The sequence below is a fragment of the Buteo buteo genome, chromosome 6 (genome assembly GCF_964188355.1).
Source record: "Buteo buteo chromosome 6, bButBut1.hap1.1, whole genome shotgun sequence".
NCBI classification, from domain to species: Eukaryota; Metazoa; Chordata; class Aves; order Accipitriformes; family Accipitridae; genus Buteo; species Buteo buteo.
Genome location: NC_134176.1, coordinates 49,425,836 through 49,443,532, shown reverse-complemented (window position 1 = coordinate 49,443,532; position 17,697 = coordinate 49,425,836). Strand labels below are relative to the sequence as shown.

At 48.0% G+C, this 17,697-nt stretch overlaps 2 long non-coding RNA genes across 8 annotated transcripts; one reads left to right on the top strand and one right to left on the bottom strand.

Annotated features, from left to right (window-relative positions):
* The first annotated feature begins 336 nt into the window (after positions 1-336).
* On the top strand, positions 337-9,756 carry LOC142032318 (uncharacterized). 7 transcript variants are annotated; one of them, XR_012650807.1, is made up of 6 exons: positions 337-391; positions 927-1,184; positions 1,356-1,455; positions 2,578-2,859; positions 4,025-4,213; positions 7,968-9,756. It is a non-coding gene; the product is annotated as an uncharacterized LOC142032318 (long non-coding RNA). The 7 variants fall into 7 exon arrangements; XR_012650805.1 differs by having other exon boundaries at positions 7,900-9,756; XR_012650802.1 differs by having other exon boundaries at positions 6,665-9,756.
* Positions 7,008-15,852, bottom strand: LOC142032319 (uncharacterized). Its single transcript, XR_012650809.1, has 3 exons — positions 15,619-15,852; positions 14,399-14,516; positions 7,008-7,247 (listed from the first exon to the last, which is right to left on the bottom strand). It is a non-coding gene; the product is annotated as an uncharacterized LOC142032319 (long non-coding RNA).
* Between the last annotated feature and the right edge of the window lie 1,845 nt (positions 15,853-17,697).

The following is a 17,697-nucleotide window of genomic DNA, read 5'->3' as shown; positions in this document are numbered from 1 at the left end:
GGGGGGGGGGGTGGGCGGAAACGGAAGCGGCGTCCCCTCGGGGTCAGGCAGCAGGGCGGGCTGCCTCCCGGGGCATGCCGGGAGCTGTAGTTTTGGCGGACTCGGCGGCCGGGCGGCAGCGCGGCTCTCGGGCGCGGCGCAGTCCTCGCTGCCGCCGCGGCCCCCGGAGTCCGACCGGGTCAGACTCGGGAGCGTTGCCGGTTTCGCGTGGTTTTCCGCGGGCTTCCCGCCGCGCCCGCTCCCCGACCAGCCGTGCGGACGCGCCTCCCGGGCGCATGCGCCGTCCTGCGCGTGGGGCAGCCCGGCGTTCGCGCGCCGGCTCCGGCCCCTCCGGCGCATGCGCGGTGTCCGGGAGCAGCGTGGCGGCGGCGGGCGAGCGCCGAGACCGCGGGTGAGGCGAGCGATCCCCTCCGGCGGGGGCCGGGGCGGTGGCGGTGGCGGGGGGGTGCCTCCTGCCCGCCGGCCGCCCGGGGCTGGCGGGACGGGAAGCTGCGAAGCGGCCGCCGCGGCAGGCTCCCGGTCCGCCGGAGGCGAGCCGGGCCAGGGCAGCGCCGGGCGGTTCCCCGAGAGCCGATAGAAGGGAAGAGGGGACGGAGGCGGGCACCCCCCAGGCGCGGCCAGCGGGCGCCTCCCCGAGTCGCCGGAGCTCCCCCGGTGCCTTCCCCCGGCCCCGCTCGGCCCGTGCGGCTGCCCCCAGCTCCAGCCTCTCCCCTGAAGCCTGTGCTGTAGCCGCAGGCAGCCCCCGAGCCCTGTCGTGAGGGCAGCAAGCTGGCCCTCCCATGTTCTCGAGTCTCCCTGAACGTGGGTGCCGTTAGCAGCGGCGCGGGGAACGAGCGGCGTCCGCGGAAGCCCCTGGGGAAGGAGGGGCTCCGGCCAGGGTCGAGCTACGGTAATAACGGTCGCTGCTGCCTCTTTCCCTCTCCCAGAGGCCACGCTGTGAGTGCGGTTGTCCGCTCGTCCCCGGGGATGCCGTTGACTGCAGCAGCCTCAGGCTCGCGTGGGCTGTCTCTGCCCGGCCTCCCTCTCCTCGCGGCGCGGGAGCACAGAGGGACAGGCGGAGCGCTTGCTGGCTGTGGACGGGAGCTGCTGAAGCTGGAGAGGCCACAGAAAGGTGAAGCTGCTGAAGAATAGAATAAAGAGGATCCAGCTGGCAGCTGCAGACGGGAGATAGCCTGCCTGTCCAGGTGAGGAAGGATCAGCGTAGTCCTCAGCAGATCCGATGACCAATGTGCACGGCAGGGTCTGTATGCGTAAGCAAAAGCACAGTACAGCCATGTAGTATGTGCGCATGTGAGGCTGTGTTTCTAGGAAGCCTCATACTGCAAGAGCTGTGAGACACCAATCTATTCTCTTAGGTGGATGACAGTCAAGTGACTGCAGAGGAGGAAGGGAGAGGGAGAGAGAGACAGACGTGTCTGAGCTGGCAAATTCTCCCAGCAGCTCCAAGAGCAGGAGGTACAGTGAGTCCTGGACCCCTGGGGCGGCATCACCCCTCTGCTGCATCCCAGTCCCTCTCTGCCCCCACCTTCTCTTTCACTGCTGTCGTTTTTTTTTCTTTTTCTTCCTGCAATTCTCCCTCTCTTGTTCTCCAAGTCCCTCTTTTTCTCTGTTGTTCTGCCTCTCTGTTTTCTTTTTCTCTCTGCACTTTTGTCTTATTTTATTCTCTGTCCCCATCACTACTTTGTCGTTCTCCATCTATCTTCTTATCCCAATCTTGTTAATTTCCTCCCTGTCTGCCCTTTAGCCCTTTCACAATTCCCGCTGCTCTCACCTGTCTGACGCTGTGTCTCTATTTCTAAATTCCTTTCTCTGCCCTGTATTCTAGATACACTTTTATTTTCTTAGATTCTCTTGCTCCAGGTCCCTCTCCCTTTATTTTAACTTCTTCCCTCACTGTCCCACAGCCCATTTTTGTCTTTACCATTCTCTCTCTGTCTGGCTCCCTGTCCCTAATCTTATTTCCCCTCTCTCTCCCCTTTAGATCATCAGTGGTTTGGTATTTCTCAGTCTCTCTCTTGTCCACCTCACTGTCCCCTTTTTTAATTCCTCCTCCTGCCCTGTGGCCCATCTTTAATCTTTGTTTTTCTCCATCTCTCTGTCCGGTACCCTCTCCCATTTTATTAGTTCCTCCTCTGTCCTGTAGCCCATTGCTGTTCCCTGCCCCCCCCTCCCCACCTCTCTCTGTCTCCCTTTCCCTACTTTTCAATCCCCCCTCTCTCTGCCCTGTAGCCGATTGCTGTTGTAGTGGGTTTGTGTGGCAAGCTGGGGTGGGGGAGTGGGCAGGGGCTGCAGGGGTGGGTTCTGTGAGAGGACACCAGGACTTGCCCCCATGTTGGGCACAGCCAGTTCCAGCTCCAAGATGGAGCTGCTACTGATCAAACCTGAGCCAACCTGCATTGCTGGTAGCACCTTTGTGATATTTAAGAAGGGCTAATAAAATGCTGTGCAGAAGCTGTCAGCCCTGCAGACACCAAGGTCAGTGAAGAAGGAAAAGGAGGAGGTGATCCAGGTGCTAAAGCAGAGATTCCCCTGCAGCCTGTGGTGAAGACCATGGTGACACAGGCTGTGCCCTTGCAGCCCATGTAGGTCCATGGTGGAGCAGATATCCACCTGCAGCCGATGAAGGACCCCACGCCAGAGCAGGCGGATGCACCCAAAAGGGGAGGCTGTGATGCTGTGGAGAAGAACCCACGCTGGAGCAGGTTTTCTGGCAGGACCTGTGGCCCCATGGGAGTGACCCCCCACTGGAACAGAAGAGCATGAAGGAGGAAGGAGCAGCAGAGACAACTTGGGATGAACTGACTGCAACCCCCCTGCGCTGCTCGGGGTGGGGAGGAGGTGGAGAAGTCAGGAGTGAAGGTGAGCCCAGGAAAAAAAAAAAAGAGGGGCAGGGGGAAGGTTTTTTAGATTTGTTCTTATTTCTCATTGTCCTACTCTGATTTTGATTGACAATAAATTAAATTAATTTCCCCAAGTCAGGCCTGGTTTGCCTGTGACAGTAATTGGTGAGTGATCTCTTTGTCCTTATCTTGACCCACAAGCTTTTCTGTTGTATTTTGTACCCTCCTGTCTTGTTGAGGAGGGGGAATGATAGAGTGGCTTGGTGGGCACCTGTCAGCCAGCCAAGGTCAACCCACCACAGTTTCCTTCTATCAGGCTCCCTGTCCCTATTTTTTAAATCTTGCCTATGCTTCTTGTATGCCATCACTTTTGAAACTTTGTTTCTACCTCTCCATCCCTATTTAAATTCTTGTATGTTTCTTAAATCCAGTTGCTTCTTGTATGCTGTTGCTTTTTGAAAATTTTTCTGTGTGCCTGGCTCCCTGTTTCTAATTCTTGCTGTTTCTTCTCCCCTATCACTTCAGAATTTTTCCCTGTCCCTTGTCCTGTCTCTGTCTTGTTGTCCTGCCAGTCCCTTCCCCTTCTCTCCCCTGCTTCCTATTATTTATTCCTCCATCCCTATCCCTGTTGTTTTGCTCAGTCTCTCTGCTCTTCTCTCTCTACACCGTTTTCCTGCTCCTTGTCCCTCTCTTGTTCCCAGCATCCCCTTTTCTGGCTCCCTGTCTTGCACCTCTATGTCTCTCTGTCCTTCCTCCTGCTTTTCTCTTCCCTTTTATCCCCCTGTCCTCCAGCCTTTGGGCACTGAGCCTTGTAGGCAACTCACTGCCAGGATTTCTTATATGCATTGAGTAAATTTTTCCTGCCTCCTCTGTGTCCCTGGATGTGGGTAGGTGCAGGGGTGGGGGTGATGTGCTGTGGGACTTTGGCAATGGCCCCTGTTCCTGATGGGCTCCAGCTGGGGCTGGGGCAGCCCCAGGTGTGGCCAGTGAGGCTGAGGATGGGGCTGGCCCTGCGGTGTGAAGGGGCTCCAGCTGTAAAGGGGGCTGCCTGGGCAAGCCTGCCTCCGGGAGCTGATGGAGGGGAACTGTCTGGGAAGGGAGTCCAAGGGCATCCTGCTGGGGTGCCTCCAGCAAGGAATGGCCAGTCCCTGTGGCAAGGAAGGATCCCTCTGAACTGTTCCCAGCCTCTGTTGGCTACATGTGTGAGCCACCATGTATCAAGGAAGCCTTGTGGATGAGGAGCTTTGAAGTGTCCGCTGCGTGCTGCCGAGTGGCTGAGGGTCGGGCAGCCAGCACTGGGGAGGAGGAAGGGGCAGAGGCAGAGAGAGAAGCGTCGGGGCAGTGAAGGTCTCCTGCCGGCACCAGGAGCTGTGGTGAGTCGCGCATCCTCTCCTCTACATTCTGACCCACACTTCTTTAGACGTCTGCCTGCCTCCCTTCCTTCACCTCCCTCTGCCTGCCCACCCATGTGTATGGCTCAAAACTTGTTATTCTTCTGCCAACTCTGCCCAATATCCTGTTGCCTTTTACATTTTTAATATGCCTCTCTAACCAGCTTCTTCTCCCTGTTTTTTATTTTTTCTGCACTGCCTTGTACCCTGTTACTTTTTATTTTCTATGTCCCATCTGTCTCCCTGACCCTGTATTTTAATTTCTCCCTCTCTGTCCTGTACCCAGTTGCTTGGGACTAGCTGGGCATTGCTTAGTTGGTGGTGAGCAATGGTTTTCATTTGCATTGCTTCTTTTTCTTGGCTTTTCTTTTCCTCTCTCTCTGTTGGTTTGGGTTTATTTTTCCCCTCTTACAACTTTTATAAAAAAAGTCTTTTTAATTATTAAACTTTTTATATCAGCCCATGAGTTTCTCACATTTACCCTCCCAAATTCTACCCCCATCCCACTGTGGGGAGTAAGTGAGCAGCTGGATGGTACTTAGTTGCCAGCCAGGGTTAAACCACGATGCTACATCTACTTTTATGAAGCTGCCTATTGCTATTTTTTAATCATTTCCTGTCTGTTGTGTACCCTGTTGCTTTGAAAATTTGCTTTCTATGTCTACTTGTATCCAGTTCACTGTCTTTATTTTTTAATTTTTTACTCTCTGTCCTTGTCCCGTCACTTTTAAATTTCCTTTATATTTCTCAGTTTTAGTTCACTAGGGCTATTTTGAAATTTTTTTTCTGTCCTGTACCCAATCACTTCTTAAATTTTCCTTCTATGTCTACTTTTATCAAGCTATGTATCACTGTTTTTTAATTCTTTCCTCACTATTGCGTACCCTGTTGCTTTTTACTTTTTCTTTCTATGTCTACTTTAACCTATTCACTGTCTTTAAGTTATTCCTGCCTGTCATGTAGCCCATTCCCTTTTAAACTTTCTTCCTATGTCTGTTTGTTTAGTGAGCTGTCCCCATTTTTTCTTTTGTCTCTGTCATGTACCCTGTTGTGCTGTTTTTGGCTGGGATAGAGTTAATTTCCTTCCCAGTAGCTAGAATGGAGCTATGTTTAGGATTTGTGCTGAAAGCAGTGCTGATAATACAGGAATGTTTTTGTTATTGCTGAGCAGTGCTTGCACAGAGGCAAGGGCTGTTCTGCTTCTCACCCTGCCCTACCAGGAGCAGGCTGGGGCTGCACAAGGAGCTGGGAGGGGACACAGCTGGGACAGCTGACCCCGACTGACCCCAGGGCTATTCCAGACCATAGGATGTCATGCTCAGCATATAAAGCTGGGGGAAGGACAGGCACAACAGCCCTGGGGATCTGTGCTTTCCCAGAGTCAGAACAACTCATGGCGCTCGTTCTCGGCAGAGCCTCATTCCGAAAAAGCAAATGTCCAGCTGCTCCTCCCACAAGGAATTTGCCAGCCCTGAAAGCTGTTGCTGGTCTTCACCTTCCCTTGGCAGCCTATTCACAGGCACAACAGTGCGGGAGCATAATCGTGGACTCAATGACAGATCAATATGATCATAGTTGAAGACCCTTTACTAGAGCATCAGACACTTTTATACATTGGTTACATCCGTACATGCGTTTAGCTATTTTACTATTGGTTACACACATTATTCACGCACTGTCCACATGCCTAGTTACACTTAATGATTGGTTATATCAACACTGTACACGCGCATAAACTAAGACTAAAACATGTGAAACTTGTCTCAGTCTAATTGGTCAAGATAAACTGCCAAATTGAGGTTCTTTGTGCCAAGTTCCCTTTATCGTGGAATATGCACCTGTGTTTTTCTAATTGGCATTTTTCTTCTTTTGTTGTCTTGTTTATTCTGTTCAAGACCTTCTAAAGGTGTCTGGAATGCTCTTGTGACCATTAGCTAAATATGTGTCCGCAATTCCCCCTTTTTTTGTTTTCTGTCAATTAACACAGCCTTACTTGATCCATCAATTAATTTTTAAACACATTGCAACATACAGGGATGGACCATCTGTACATTCTTGTGCCATCTTGCTCCGCAAACTCAGCCCAGCAATCGGTAGGTGCCAGCTTTACGTGGGCATCCCCACGGAGGCAACAGTGGCCTTGCTGTACACCAGCCCGATGCTCTTTGGCAAATCCCGGTATTTATACATTTGCAGAGGAACGGATTTCAGCACACGTGGCCAGCGGCTGCCAAAATCCGCCTCAGTTGCAACCTATGACGCATGCGCTCGCTGGCCAGGCGTGCTGCACGAGTCATAGCCATCCTGTCTATTGGTTCATGGGCTTTGTGATGTGGTTGCAATGCATGGAGAATCTTGACCTGTTATGTTAGCCAAGGTGACCTACATGTTAGTTTTTGGCTGAGGTGGTATTCCTATTGCCGCACCGTCTAGGATGTTCCAGATGATGATGGTCGTACAAATCGAGCGGGAGTCCATCGTGGGCCTGTATCCCTAATTTCCAGCCGCTCCTGATATGTGGATAAAAGGTGTCTAAATATCAGTGGACCACCTGCATCAGATCAACGATTTAGGAAATTTAAAACATAAGTGGCTTTAGCTAACTTTTCTTGTGCAGAGAGATTCCCTACTCCTTTTTTTTTTCTTTTTTTTTTCCCATCAATTAACACCCTCTGTATTGCCCTTTGCAAAGATCTATGAACACAGCTAATTAAACATGGTAAAAGCAACATTATACCTAATAAAATACACAAGAATAAAAGAAACCCCGATTTTTAACAAAGATACAAACCAACTCCAAAGTCCCCATCCTGCAGCTAAATGCTTTAAGCCGAAATGACAGCTTTCTTAATTGCGTTAAAGCTCTTGACAAACTGCAGCGATGACAAAGTTGACCACTAGCTCTTGTTGTCTCCTTTATCCCCTGGGTCGTCTGTTGTGGTGTTCCTCCCATTCACAGTGGCGGAAGATTTCCACGGTTTTACCCAGCGAGCTGGTACCCACTTTGGTCCAGAATCTGTAATGACACACATATATCCTCTACTGGTTACTTGTATTTCTGCTGGGCCTGTCCACTGTCCCGTGTTCAAATCCTTATACATTACTTTAATTCCTGTTGTTTTTACTGTTAATACATCATTGCTCAAAGCACTGCTATGAATTACCATGGGAGGGTTATTGGCGTTGCCTGCCAACTGCAAAAAATTGTGTACATATAAAACTTTCCAATTTCTTTCTTGTGGGGAGAGACCTATTTCCCCCATTTTTTGTTTAGCTAACAATCCTTTAATTATCTGATGTACCCTTTTGATAATACTGTAAAAGCAAACTTCATCTTCAGGATGTAATGGTATAGTAAAAAAAAAAACCAAAAAAACCCCAATCTTTCAGATCCATAATCAAAATGTTTCCATCTACTGGAATCATTACCGAGGAGGGCAATCCAGGTTGTAAGGCTCCCCTATCATGCACTACTGCATAGATCGCACGTAGATCGTGCAACATATGCCATTTCCCATTTTTCTTTGGGATGGTAAAAATTGGGGTATTCCATGGGCTAGTAGAGGGAACGATATGTCCTGCCTCTAGCTGCTCTTGTACTAACTCTTGAATCTTGGACAGCTTTTCTGCATTGAGCGGCCATTGATCAACCCATACCGGTGTTTCAGTTTTCCACCTCAGTTTTAGGATTGGCTGTCCTTCAATGGCTGCGATTAAAGCAGATCTCCACCTGCAGCCTATGGAGGACCCCATGCTGGAGCAGGTTGGTGTCTGAAGGAGGCTGTGACCCCGTGGGAAGCCCACGCTGGAGCAGGTTCCTGGCAGGACCTGTGGATCTGTGGAGAAAGGAGCCCACGGAGCAGGTTTGCTGGCAGGACTTGTGACCCCGTGGGGGACCCACGCTGGAGCAGTGTGCTCCTGAAGGACTGCACACCGTGGAAAGGACCCATGCTGGAGCAGTTTGTGAAGAACTGCAGCCCGTGGGAAGGACCCATGTTGGAGAAGTTTATGGAGGACTGTCTCCCGTGGGTGGGACCCCACACTGGAGCAGGGGAAGAGTGTGATGAGTCCTGCCCCTGAAGAGGATGAAGCAGCAGAGATAATGTGTGATGAACTGACCGTAAACCCCATTCCCCATCTCCGAAGACAGCTGGGGGGGGTAGGTAGAGAATCTGGGAGTGAAGTTGTGCCTGGGAAGAAGGGAGGGGTGGAGGGAAGGTGTTTTGAGGTTTGGTTTTATTTCTCATCACCCTACTCTGGTTATTGGTAATAAACTGAGTTAATTTTCCCCAAGTTGAGTCTGTTTTGCCCGTGACGGTAATTGGTGAGTGATCTCTCCCATCCTTATCTTGACCCATGAGCCCTTTGTTATATTTTCTCTCCCCTGTCCAGCTGAGGGGCAGGGGGGAGTGATAGAATGGCTTTGGTGGGCACCTGGTGTCCAGCCAGGGTCAACCCCCCCACCTGTTTTCTCTCTCCTTCCTGCTGGTTTGTCATTGTCATGGCATAAAATCTCACTATAACAAAAAAAACAGTTGCAGTTAATGAAGATGGTGTAATTAACCAAAGTTACAATTACTTTGTTGTTGAGATTTTGAGTTTAACCATGAATTATGGGACCAATCCTACTTTTATGACCATCATTGGGAAATCAAGGCCTGAAATTCTTCCTAAGGGACATTCATACATGTTGGATGTATGCTCTGACTCAGTTTTCAGTTAAATCTTGTTCCAAGCGCAACCCTAAGAAGATGATGCTTGTACTGATTTCAACATCACAGATTCATCATCTCAGTTGCTGGGATGGTCTCATCATGGCAGTTTATCAGCTCTCTGGAAGACAGAGGGAAAAAATCTGAGGACTAAACTGTACCACTTGCCACAGCTAGGTAAGGCAAGGTACAGTCAGTGATATGATGCTCATCTCAAGCCTACTTCTTCATCAGTGAGTTCTCTCACTTCACAGTTTACATGGGAAAGTTCACACTAGGGCATTTTATTCAGTAATCACCAAAGAACTAATTGTCTTGGGCAAAATCTGCTGAAGTTGAAACTAAATGGATTAATCGTGAAGGGGCTGTCCTGGTTTCAGCTGGGATAGAGTTAACTGTCTTCCGAGCAGCTGGTACAGTGCTATGTTTTGAGTTCAGTATGAATGTTGGTAACACACTGGTGTTTTCAGTTGTTGCTGAGTAATGTTTAGTCTAAAGTCAAGGATTTTTCAGCTTCTCATGCCCAGCCAGCAAGAAGGCTGGAGGGGCACAAGAAATTGGCACAGGACACAGCCAGGGCAGCTGACCCAAACTGGCCAACAGGGTATTCCAGACCATGGGATGTCCCATCTAGTTTAGGAACTGGGGAGTGTGGGGGGGGAACTGCTGCTCGGGGACTGGCTGGGTGTCAGTTGGCGGGTGGTGAGCAATTGCCCTGCACATCATTTGTACATTCCAATCCTTTTATTATTGCTGTTGTCATTTTATTAGTGTTATCATTATCATTATTAGTTTCTTTTCTGTTCTATTAAACCGTTCTTATCTCAACCCACGAGTTTTACTTCTTTTCCCGATTTTCTCCCCCATCCCACTGGATTGGGGGGGGGGTGAGTGAGGGGCTGCGTGGTGCTTAGTTGCTGGCTGGGGTTAAACCACGACAGGGGCATAAATTGATACTCCTCCACTTTGCAAGAGTGGGCTACACTCCTTCTGTAGAGGCTTTCAGAGTCAGCATGAGATACAAGAAATAATTTAACTTTGGGGGGTTTTAGGGGTGGGGGGTTTTTTCCACAAATGTTTTTGAATTTATAAGGGTGCCACTCTGCAAATATCTTCTAGTACTAAGAAATGCAGAACCACTGACAGCAGCAACCAGAATTTCTATTCTTTGCACCACACAATCTTTTTTAACCTCATGCTTTCCTTCGGCAGAGGGCTATCCCTGTGCTCCTGGAATAGTCTCTACCTTCTCTTGCTTACAGGAGAATGCTTCACAATCAGTTAAACTGACTGTTCCATTTGATACAAGATCTCAAGTTACTACAGTGCTACTGTCGAAACTGAGTCAAGTCAGTTCCCAGTTTTTAATTAAATACTACAGCCTGCCTATAGGACCTAACAGGAAGCTATTTTCAGATACCTCTTGATTATTGACCAACAACAAAAGTCTCTGTGCAAAATGAATTTCAGAAAGATACATTTCAAAATAAAGCACTTGAAAAGGGTGCCCTCTTCTGTCTTTCCTCTGGTCCTGAGTTCAAGTATTTGTTCCCTGCAGATCAAAAGTTTTCCTTTCTTTTAATGCACAATGCATGGCTCACATACTGTTGCAACTCTCCTAAGAAGAGACCTAATCTTTCTGACTAAACTGGGATTCTATTAAAAATAGCTCCGATTTAAGACATTAGATATGTTCCTTTATCTCCCATCAAAACTTCCTGTCATTACTTCTCTACATCTTCCGCACCGCTGTGACGATGGAAATTTCTGCATTACTTACATTTGAGGAAGAAAAACCCAAACAACCAACTCAAACAATGTGAAATAAAATTACATTATTTTTCTTGTCAATAATCCTGATTATTATCCTGTTAATAATCCAGCAGCCCAGAAAGCCAATTGTATCCTGGGCTGCGTCAAAAGAAGTGTGGCCAGCAGGTCGAGGGAGGTGATTCTCCCCTCTACTCTGCTCTGGTGAGACCCCACCAGGATCACTGCCTCCAGCTCTGGGGCCCCCACTACAAGAAAGACATGGACCTGGTAGAGTGGGTCCAGAGGAGGCCACGGAAATGATCCAAGGGCTGGAACACCTCTCCTATGGAGAAAGGGTGAGAGGGTTGGGGTTGTTCAGCCTAGGGAAGAGAAGGCTCCATGGAGACCTTATTGCAGCCTTTCAATATATAAAGGGGGCTTACAAGAAAGACTGAGAGAGACTTTTTACCAGGGCCTGCAGTGACAGGATAAGGTGCAATGGTTCTGAACTGAAAGAAGGTAGGTTTAGATTGGACATAAGGAAGAATTTTTTACAATAAGGGTGGTGAGACACTGGGACAGGTTGCCCAGAGAAGTTGTAGATCCCCCATCCCTGGCAGTGTTCAAGGCCAGGTCGGATGGGGCTTTGAGCAACCTGGTCTAGTGGAAGGTGTCCCTGCTCACAGCAGAGGGGTTGGAACTAGATAATTGTTAAAGGTCCCGTCCAACTCAAACCATTCTGCAATTCTATGATTTTCTCGCTCGTGACATTTTATTCAAAAGGTGTACACAGACACAGTCCAAAGACAGAGTAGCGGACACACAACAGAAAGCAAGTCCCTGCTTTCCTGCTCGAGGGAAACAAATGATGGTATTTCTCCAGCACTACATGAGGGCACCAGCCTTGGGTAAATCAAACTGCTACAGCTTAGAAATGTTCTTCAAACAGACTTTAGGGGTAATAACCCCTAAACTTGCTGTCTATCCTCCTCCTAATGTAGCTCAGGGTGCAGTTTGCCTTCCTTGCAATGAGAGTGTCTCCTGGCTGACACTGAACCTGGTGCCCTGAAAACCCTCATCTGTATGCAGTCTTCTCACAGATCAAATCCTCCTCTAGTGCAATTTCGGAACTATTTGGATTCAAATTCACTGACATTGGTTTTCATTTCCCAAACATCCAAAAATCACAGTCAAGTCCAAAATCAGACAATTACTGTATGTAAATTCTGGTTTTCAACTTTCTGCTTTACTATCCCTCAAAGCACTTCATGCTTCCACATTTTCCTAACCATACAGGCAAGAAACACTTTGCAATAGAAGCTGTGATTCCTTCAGAATCATAAAACTCCAAGAATTTGATTTTTATGGAAAAGAGTCTTAAACATTACAGAAGTAGAAGAGAAGCCAACATCCCTGCTTGCAGGCATATGTCCAGGGAAAAGTTCTGCTAAGGTACAGAGGTGCTTAAAATCAGGCTCCAAGTTATGGGTGCAGGACATACCTCCTACTCACAAGCACAATCTGGAAACAACAAAGGAAGGGGAGAGGTTCCCAGCTTCTGGGTCCTCTCTTTTGTCAGGACATCATTACCTACCTTCCCCAGCACCTGCTTCAGTAGTGTGGCAAAGACTAGGAGCACTGCAGCGATAACAAGCTTTCTGCTCTCCAGCACTAAATGCTCCATTTTCCTACCTTCCCCAGAACAAACTGCCTCACAGAAGAGTGGCTTCATCGAAGTGTGAGCTGTTTCTTCTCCCCCAGGGCTGCACCCACAACCTCCTCAGCTCTCCCAGGCCCCACCCAGCTACTGCATGTCCTCTTCCCACAGCCACCACCTAATCCACAGAATAACTGGTTGTTAAAAGGATGTCGCTGTCTCAGTTTTGCCCAGTTCAGCCAGCAGGTGCCAAGGAGAGGAAAATCCATGCTGGAGGAGGTGGGGTCTTTCCCAGGTTTAATCTCCAAACCAAGAAGATGGAACCATCGGCCAAGCACAGTGGCTGATGCAGTTGCTGAATGAGGGATTGCAAAAAATCCTCTGGGCTTCTCCTGCCTCTTAGTATTTTCCTGGAGTTCTGACACAGGTAAATGACATTGTCATGGTTTAACCCCAGCCAGCAACTAAGCACCACGCAGCCCCTCACTCACTCCCCCCCATCCAGTGGGATGGGGAGAAAATTGGGAAAAAGAAGTAAAACCCGTGGGTTGAGATAAGAACGGTTTAATAGAACAGAAAGGAAGACTCTAATAATGATAATGGTAACACTAATACAATGACAGCAGCAATAATAAAAGGATTGGAATGTACAAATGATGCGCAGTGCAATTGCTCACCACCTGCCAACTGACACCCAGCTAGACCCCGAGCAGCGATTCCCCGCCCCCACTTCCCAGTTCCTAAACTAGATGGGACGTCCCATGGTCTGGAATACCCTGTTGGCCAGTTTGGGTCAGGTGCCCTGGCTGTGTCCTGTGCCAACTTCTTGTGCCCCTCCAGTTTTCTCGCTGGCTGGGCATGAGAAGCTGAAAAATCCTTGACTTTAGTCTAAACACTACTTAGCAACAACTGAAAACACCAGTGTGTTATCAACATTCTTCACATACTGAACTCAAAACATAGCATGGTACCAGCTACTAGGAAGACAGTTAACTATCCCAGCTGAAACCAGGACAGACACGAACACATTACAGCATTTCTGAAATCCCAGAGCAGGCACCACGAGGAACACAGAGTGTATCTAGAGGAAAAAAAAAACGCTTTGCACCTGATGCACAGTTGCAAGTAATAGGTGAGGGCGGAATAAATTGCCAGAGGCCAAGCTAAAGCCACCAAAACCAAACTTGTATACTAGTTACATACACTCATTTTGACCCACAGACCAGAGGTACAAAGCTACAAAGTCAAGGCCATCTACACGGAGAATGAGAAATAACACACGTATGCTTTCAGTCTGCAATTCTCAAACTTTGTGCAAATTATTTTGAACAGGGCTAGCGCCAGTGTACACACAAGGTAACGGAGCAACAGAGCACTTGATTCATACCTCCCATTCACTAGGGGAAGCTTTCTTCTCCAGGATGAACTGGGTGTGAAAGAGTAATGCTTGAGAATGAGAAAATGTCATGCTGAAATTAATGACTGCAGAGAGTTAGGACAAACAATAACACAGCTCAGAACACTGCCTTGTAATTGGCATAGGTAAGATAGCAGTATGATTATAGGTTTCCTGGACCTGTAAAATGGGCTTGTGATATTATCTTTTTTTAAGGGTGTGACAAGAAGCTTTTATTTAATGAAGTTCGTGAATCAAAACAGCTTTAACATTAATGAGTAGGACCAGGCCTGGGGAAACTCTCCCAGCTGAGGCAGCCCTTGGATGGGAAAGCAAAAAATCTTTTTAACCTGGCTATCAGCATCTTAAAGCAGATGGAAAAGATATTTAGATTGACTAGGAGCTGTGTGGCAGGAGAAAGGGGCATAAAGGGACAGAGTCACAGCTGCACAGAATTGATGCTGAAAGGGACCTCTGGAGATCATCCAGCCCACCTCGGCTGCTCAAGCAGGGTCAGCTACAGCAGGCTGTGGAAGGCTGTCTCCAGCTGGGTTTTGAGTATCTCCACAGATGGAGACTCCATTCCCCCTTGGGGGAACCCGTTCCAATGTTTGACCACCCTCACAGTAAAAAAAAAAACATTTTCTTACATTCAGATTGAGTATCACGTGTTTCCTTTTGTGCCCATTGCCTCTTGTCCTGTCACTAGGGTCCACTGAGAAGAGTTTGGCTCCTTCTTCTTCCTGTTCATGTCTTGTACTGGGGAGCCTGGAATTGGACAGTTCTAGTAAATGCAGGACATGGGGGCTAATCTCCAGCTTCACATTGCAAATGTGTCCAAGTCACTGACTGACAGTGCCTGCCTGAAGGAGTACTGTATCCAGCCATGTCTTGCAGATCAGCAAGGAAGAAATGTGAGTCACTTGTGTTTTAATGGTTACCTACGGCACACTCATCTGACTAAACTGCCTAACGCAACAGCACCAGCTCAGGGCGTTTATGAAACTCAAAGTCAATGAACTCTGCAGGATTTCTAGCTATGCCTTTGTCATAACCCCCAAATGTTCTGTGCTGAAGCATAATGTGGAAAACACTCAAATGGCTCTGGTCAGAAAGATCCTAGAGCCAGAGTAACTTCTTGTGCCAACCCTGGAAGATGATATTGCAGAGTCCGCAAAAAGCAGCAACAAAAGCAGGTCTGGTAGCAGAAGGAGAAGAGGAGAAATTCTAGCAGCCCAGCAACTGGAAGGGTCTGTAGCAGGTTTCAACCCAGAGGAAGCAGCTACAAATGTCTCTACATGGCAGTCCCAAGGAAATGACACTCGTGAACCCTGAGCAGTGGTCAGTGACATGCACACATTCATGTGGATATGAGGTGCTGATTTAGAGGTCAGATGACTCACCCTCATCTAATGCATCTTATTCAGGCTCATCTGTCAGGTGCGATACCCCAGACCCCATTACCCAAGAGAAAGGAGGCTTAACTGTATTTGGGTAGTCCAAACACGATTTCTGCTGCACTCAACCCAGAAACAGCAAGTAATATGCAACAGAACGCAAAATAGCATGTCTGCCTTCTAAAACACAAGCATAAACCTCATCTAGGGCCCACCTGTTTTAAGTGTAGGAAGTCACATTGCTTATAATTAGACCTTAAGGGTAGGGTTTATGTTCTATATTCAACACACTTCTTTAGCCAGTACATAGGGCTGGAAAGAAAGAGCTGGAAAATGTACCTCAGCAGACTTTAAGACCTGGAGTTTCTGTGGACTTCTGCAGTTATACATCAGCATAGACAATAAAGCCAGCTTTTGGACCCAAACTCCCAGCATTATCCCTAAAAAAACCCAAACACCACTAAACAGCCTACCTTTCAAAGGCACATCGAATGACAACCAAGATTAAAGCAAAAGGGATACTGAGCAGGAGATCACAAGGCTGAGGGTAATGGATGTCTTCAGACTCTTCCATGTCCTGCCAGGTGATTCCTGGGGGCAGCCAGAACTCACGCTGCCACAGCCACTCATTCAGAGAGCGCGCCATTCTGGAAGGAAGAGAGACCAGAAAAACTGAGGACAGCCTCATACACAGCAAACCTGTCAGCACAAGCCAGTGAAGCAGAGGAAGGATTACACCCTCGCTGAGGCTGCATCTGGCTGTGAAAGCAGAAGAGGTGGGGAACGCATCAGTGCCCAAGGAACTGGTAATCTGCTCACAGATTTTTATCAGGTGCTCGGTGACTGCTGCCTCCTGGCACAGAACCAAAAAAGGGCTAAAATGGAGATAAGTGCCTCAGAATTCAACAGAACCTTAGTGTCATCCTCAGCAAGATGTATCAGAAAGTTTTAAGTTTAATACTGCAGCTTCTCAGGTTCATAGGTTCCTTCCTACAGGACTGACAGCTTGGTATCACAAGGATGCGGCAAGTCTGCTCCAGATCTGGCTGCCAGCTGTCCTTTTATATGTACAGATCCATATTTTTTAGTCTTTGATCTTGTGTATTTGTTTCTATTTACACATTGCAATTCCACTGTGTGCACGTGTGCGTATGTATGCATTATAATTAATATTATTCTGAGACTTCTCCTTTAAAAAAAAAAAGATCTCTGCTTTAAATGATTAAGGAAAGTACTTCCAGGCAAGAATTTTTGTGCTAAGTGGTAAACTGGATTATTAATGTAATTTTAAAGACCATGCCTGAAGGTGGGATTTACATACATGATCAGAGAATTTAGCAGCATAAAAGACAGTGGAATGGGTGTAATGAAGCATTCAGCACGAAAATACTGTTGCTAGGTAATTCTACCTTATACACAAATATGAGCTGCACTGCCTTCCAATACAGGCTGCTCACTCTGGCTGGTAACAACAAATATCCCAAACACAGGCTCTGAACAGAAGTCAAACAGACTCTGTGCAGGCACAGAATAAGGCAAGGGGAAGCATGGGAATGAGATGCCCATTGAGATCATCTGAATAGCACACAGGAAATGCCATTTTACAAAACCAAGGGGAAAAGCATGTAATTTAAGTGTCTGAACTGAATATCATAAAGCATCTCACCCAGCAGAGGCCCAAACCCTGGCCCATTTTCTGCAAGGAGAACTGCCTAATAAATTAAAAATGAATCATACATTCAATTTTGAAGATATCTGTAATTCAGAAATAGTTTCTTTGTTAGTTAAACTGAAGATCTGCCTTATTGCAGAATTTTGCAGTCTGAGGGATATTGTCCAAATTGTAACCTCTTGTTGTGGTTTCAGCCCAACTGGTAACAAAGCACCACGAAGCCGCTCGCTCACTCTTCCCCTCCAGCCCCTGTGGGATGAGGAGAAAATATAAAGGCAGGCTCGTGGGTCGGTCCAGACAAGGACAGGGAGGGATCACTCCCCACTTACGGTCACGGGCAAAAGACAGGCTCAGCTTGGAGAAGAAACAAAATCAATTTCATTTACTACAATCACAGCAAAACGAGGATAATGGGAAGTAAACCCAAATCTTGAATCACCTTCCCCCCACTCCTCCCTCCTTCCTGGCTCAACTCCACTCCCAATTTTCTCTACCTCCTCCCCCTGAGCAGTGCAGGGGGACAGGGAATGGGGGCTGGGGTCAGTTCCTCGCACCTTGTCTCTGCCGCTCCTTCCTCCTCAGGCGGAGGAGGACTCCTCACTCATCCCCTGCTCCGGCGTGGGGTCCCTCCTGCGGGAGACAGCCCTTCACCAACTTCTCCAAGGTTGTTACTGTGAAAAAGCCAGTTGAAGAAACTCTCTGAGACTCAATTTTGCAGTTTTAGAAAGCAGGCATTCTTTATTGCAGCGCTGGACGCACGCTAGGAGGAACTATCCCCTGCGCATCCAGCGCTGCAATAAAGAATGCCTGCTTTCTAAAACTCCAAAATCGAGTCTTAGAGAGTTTCTTCAACCGGCTTTTTCTCGGTAATGGTTTTGGC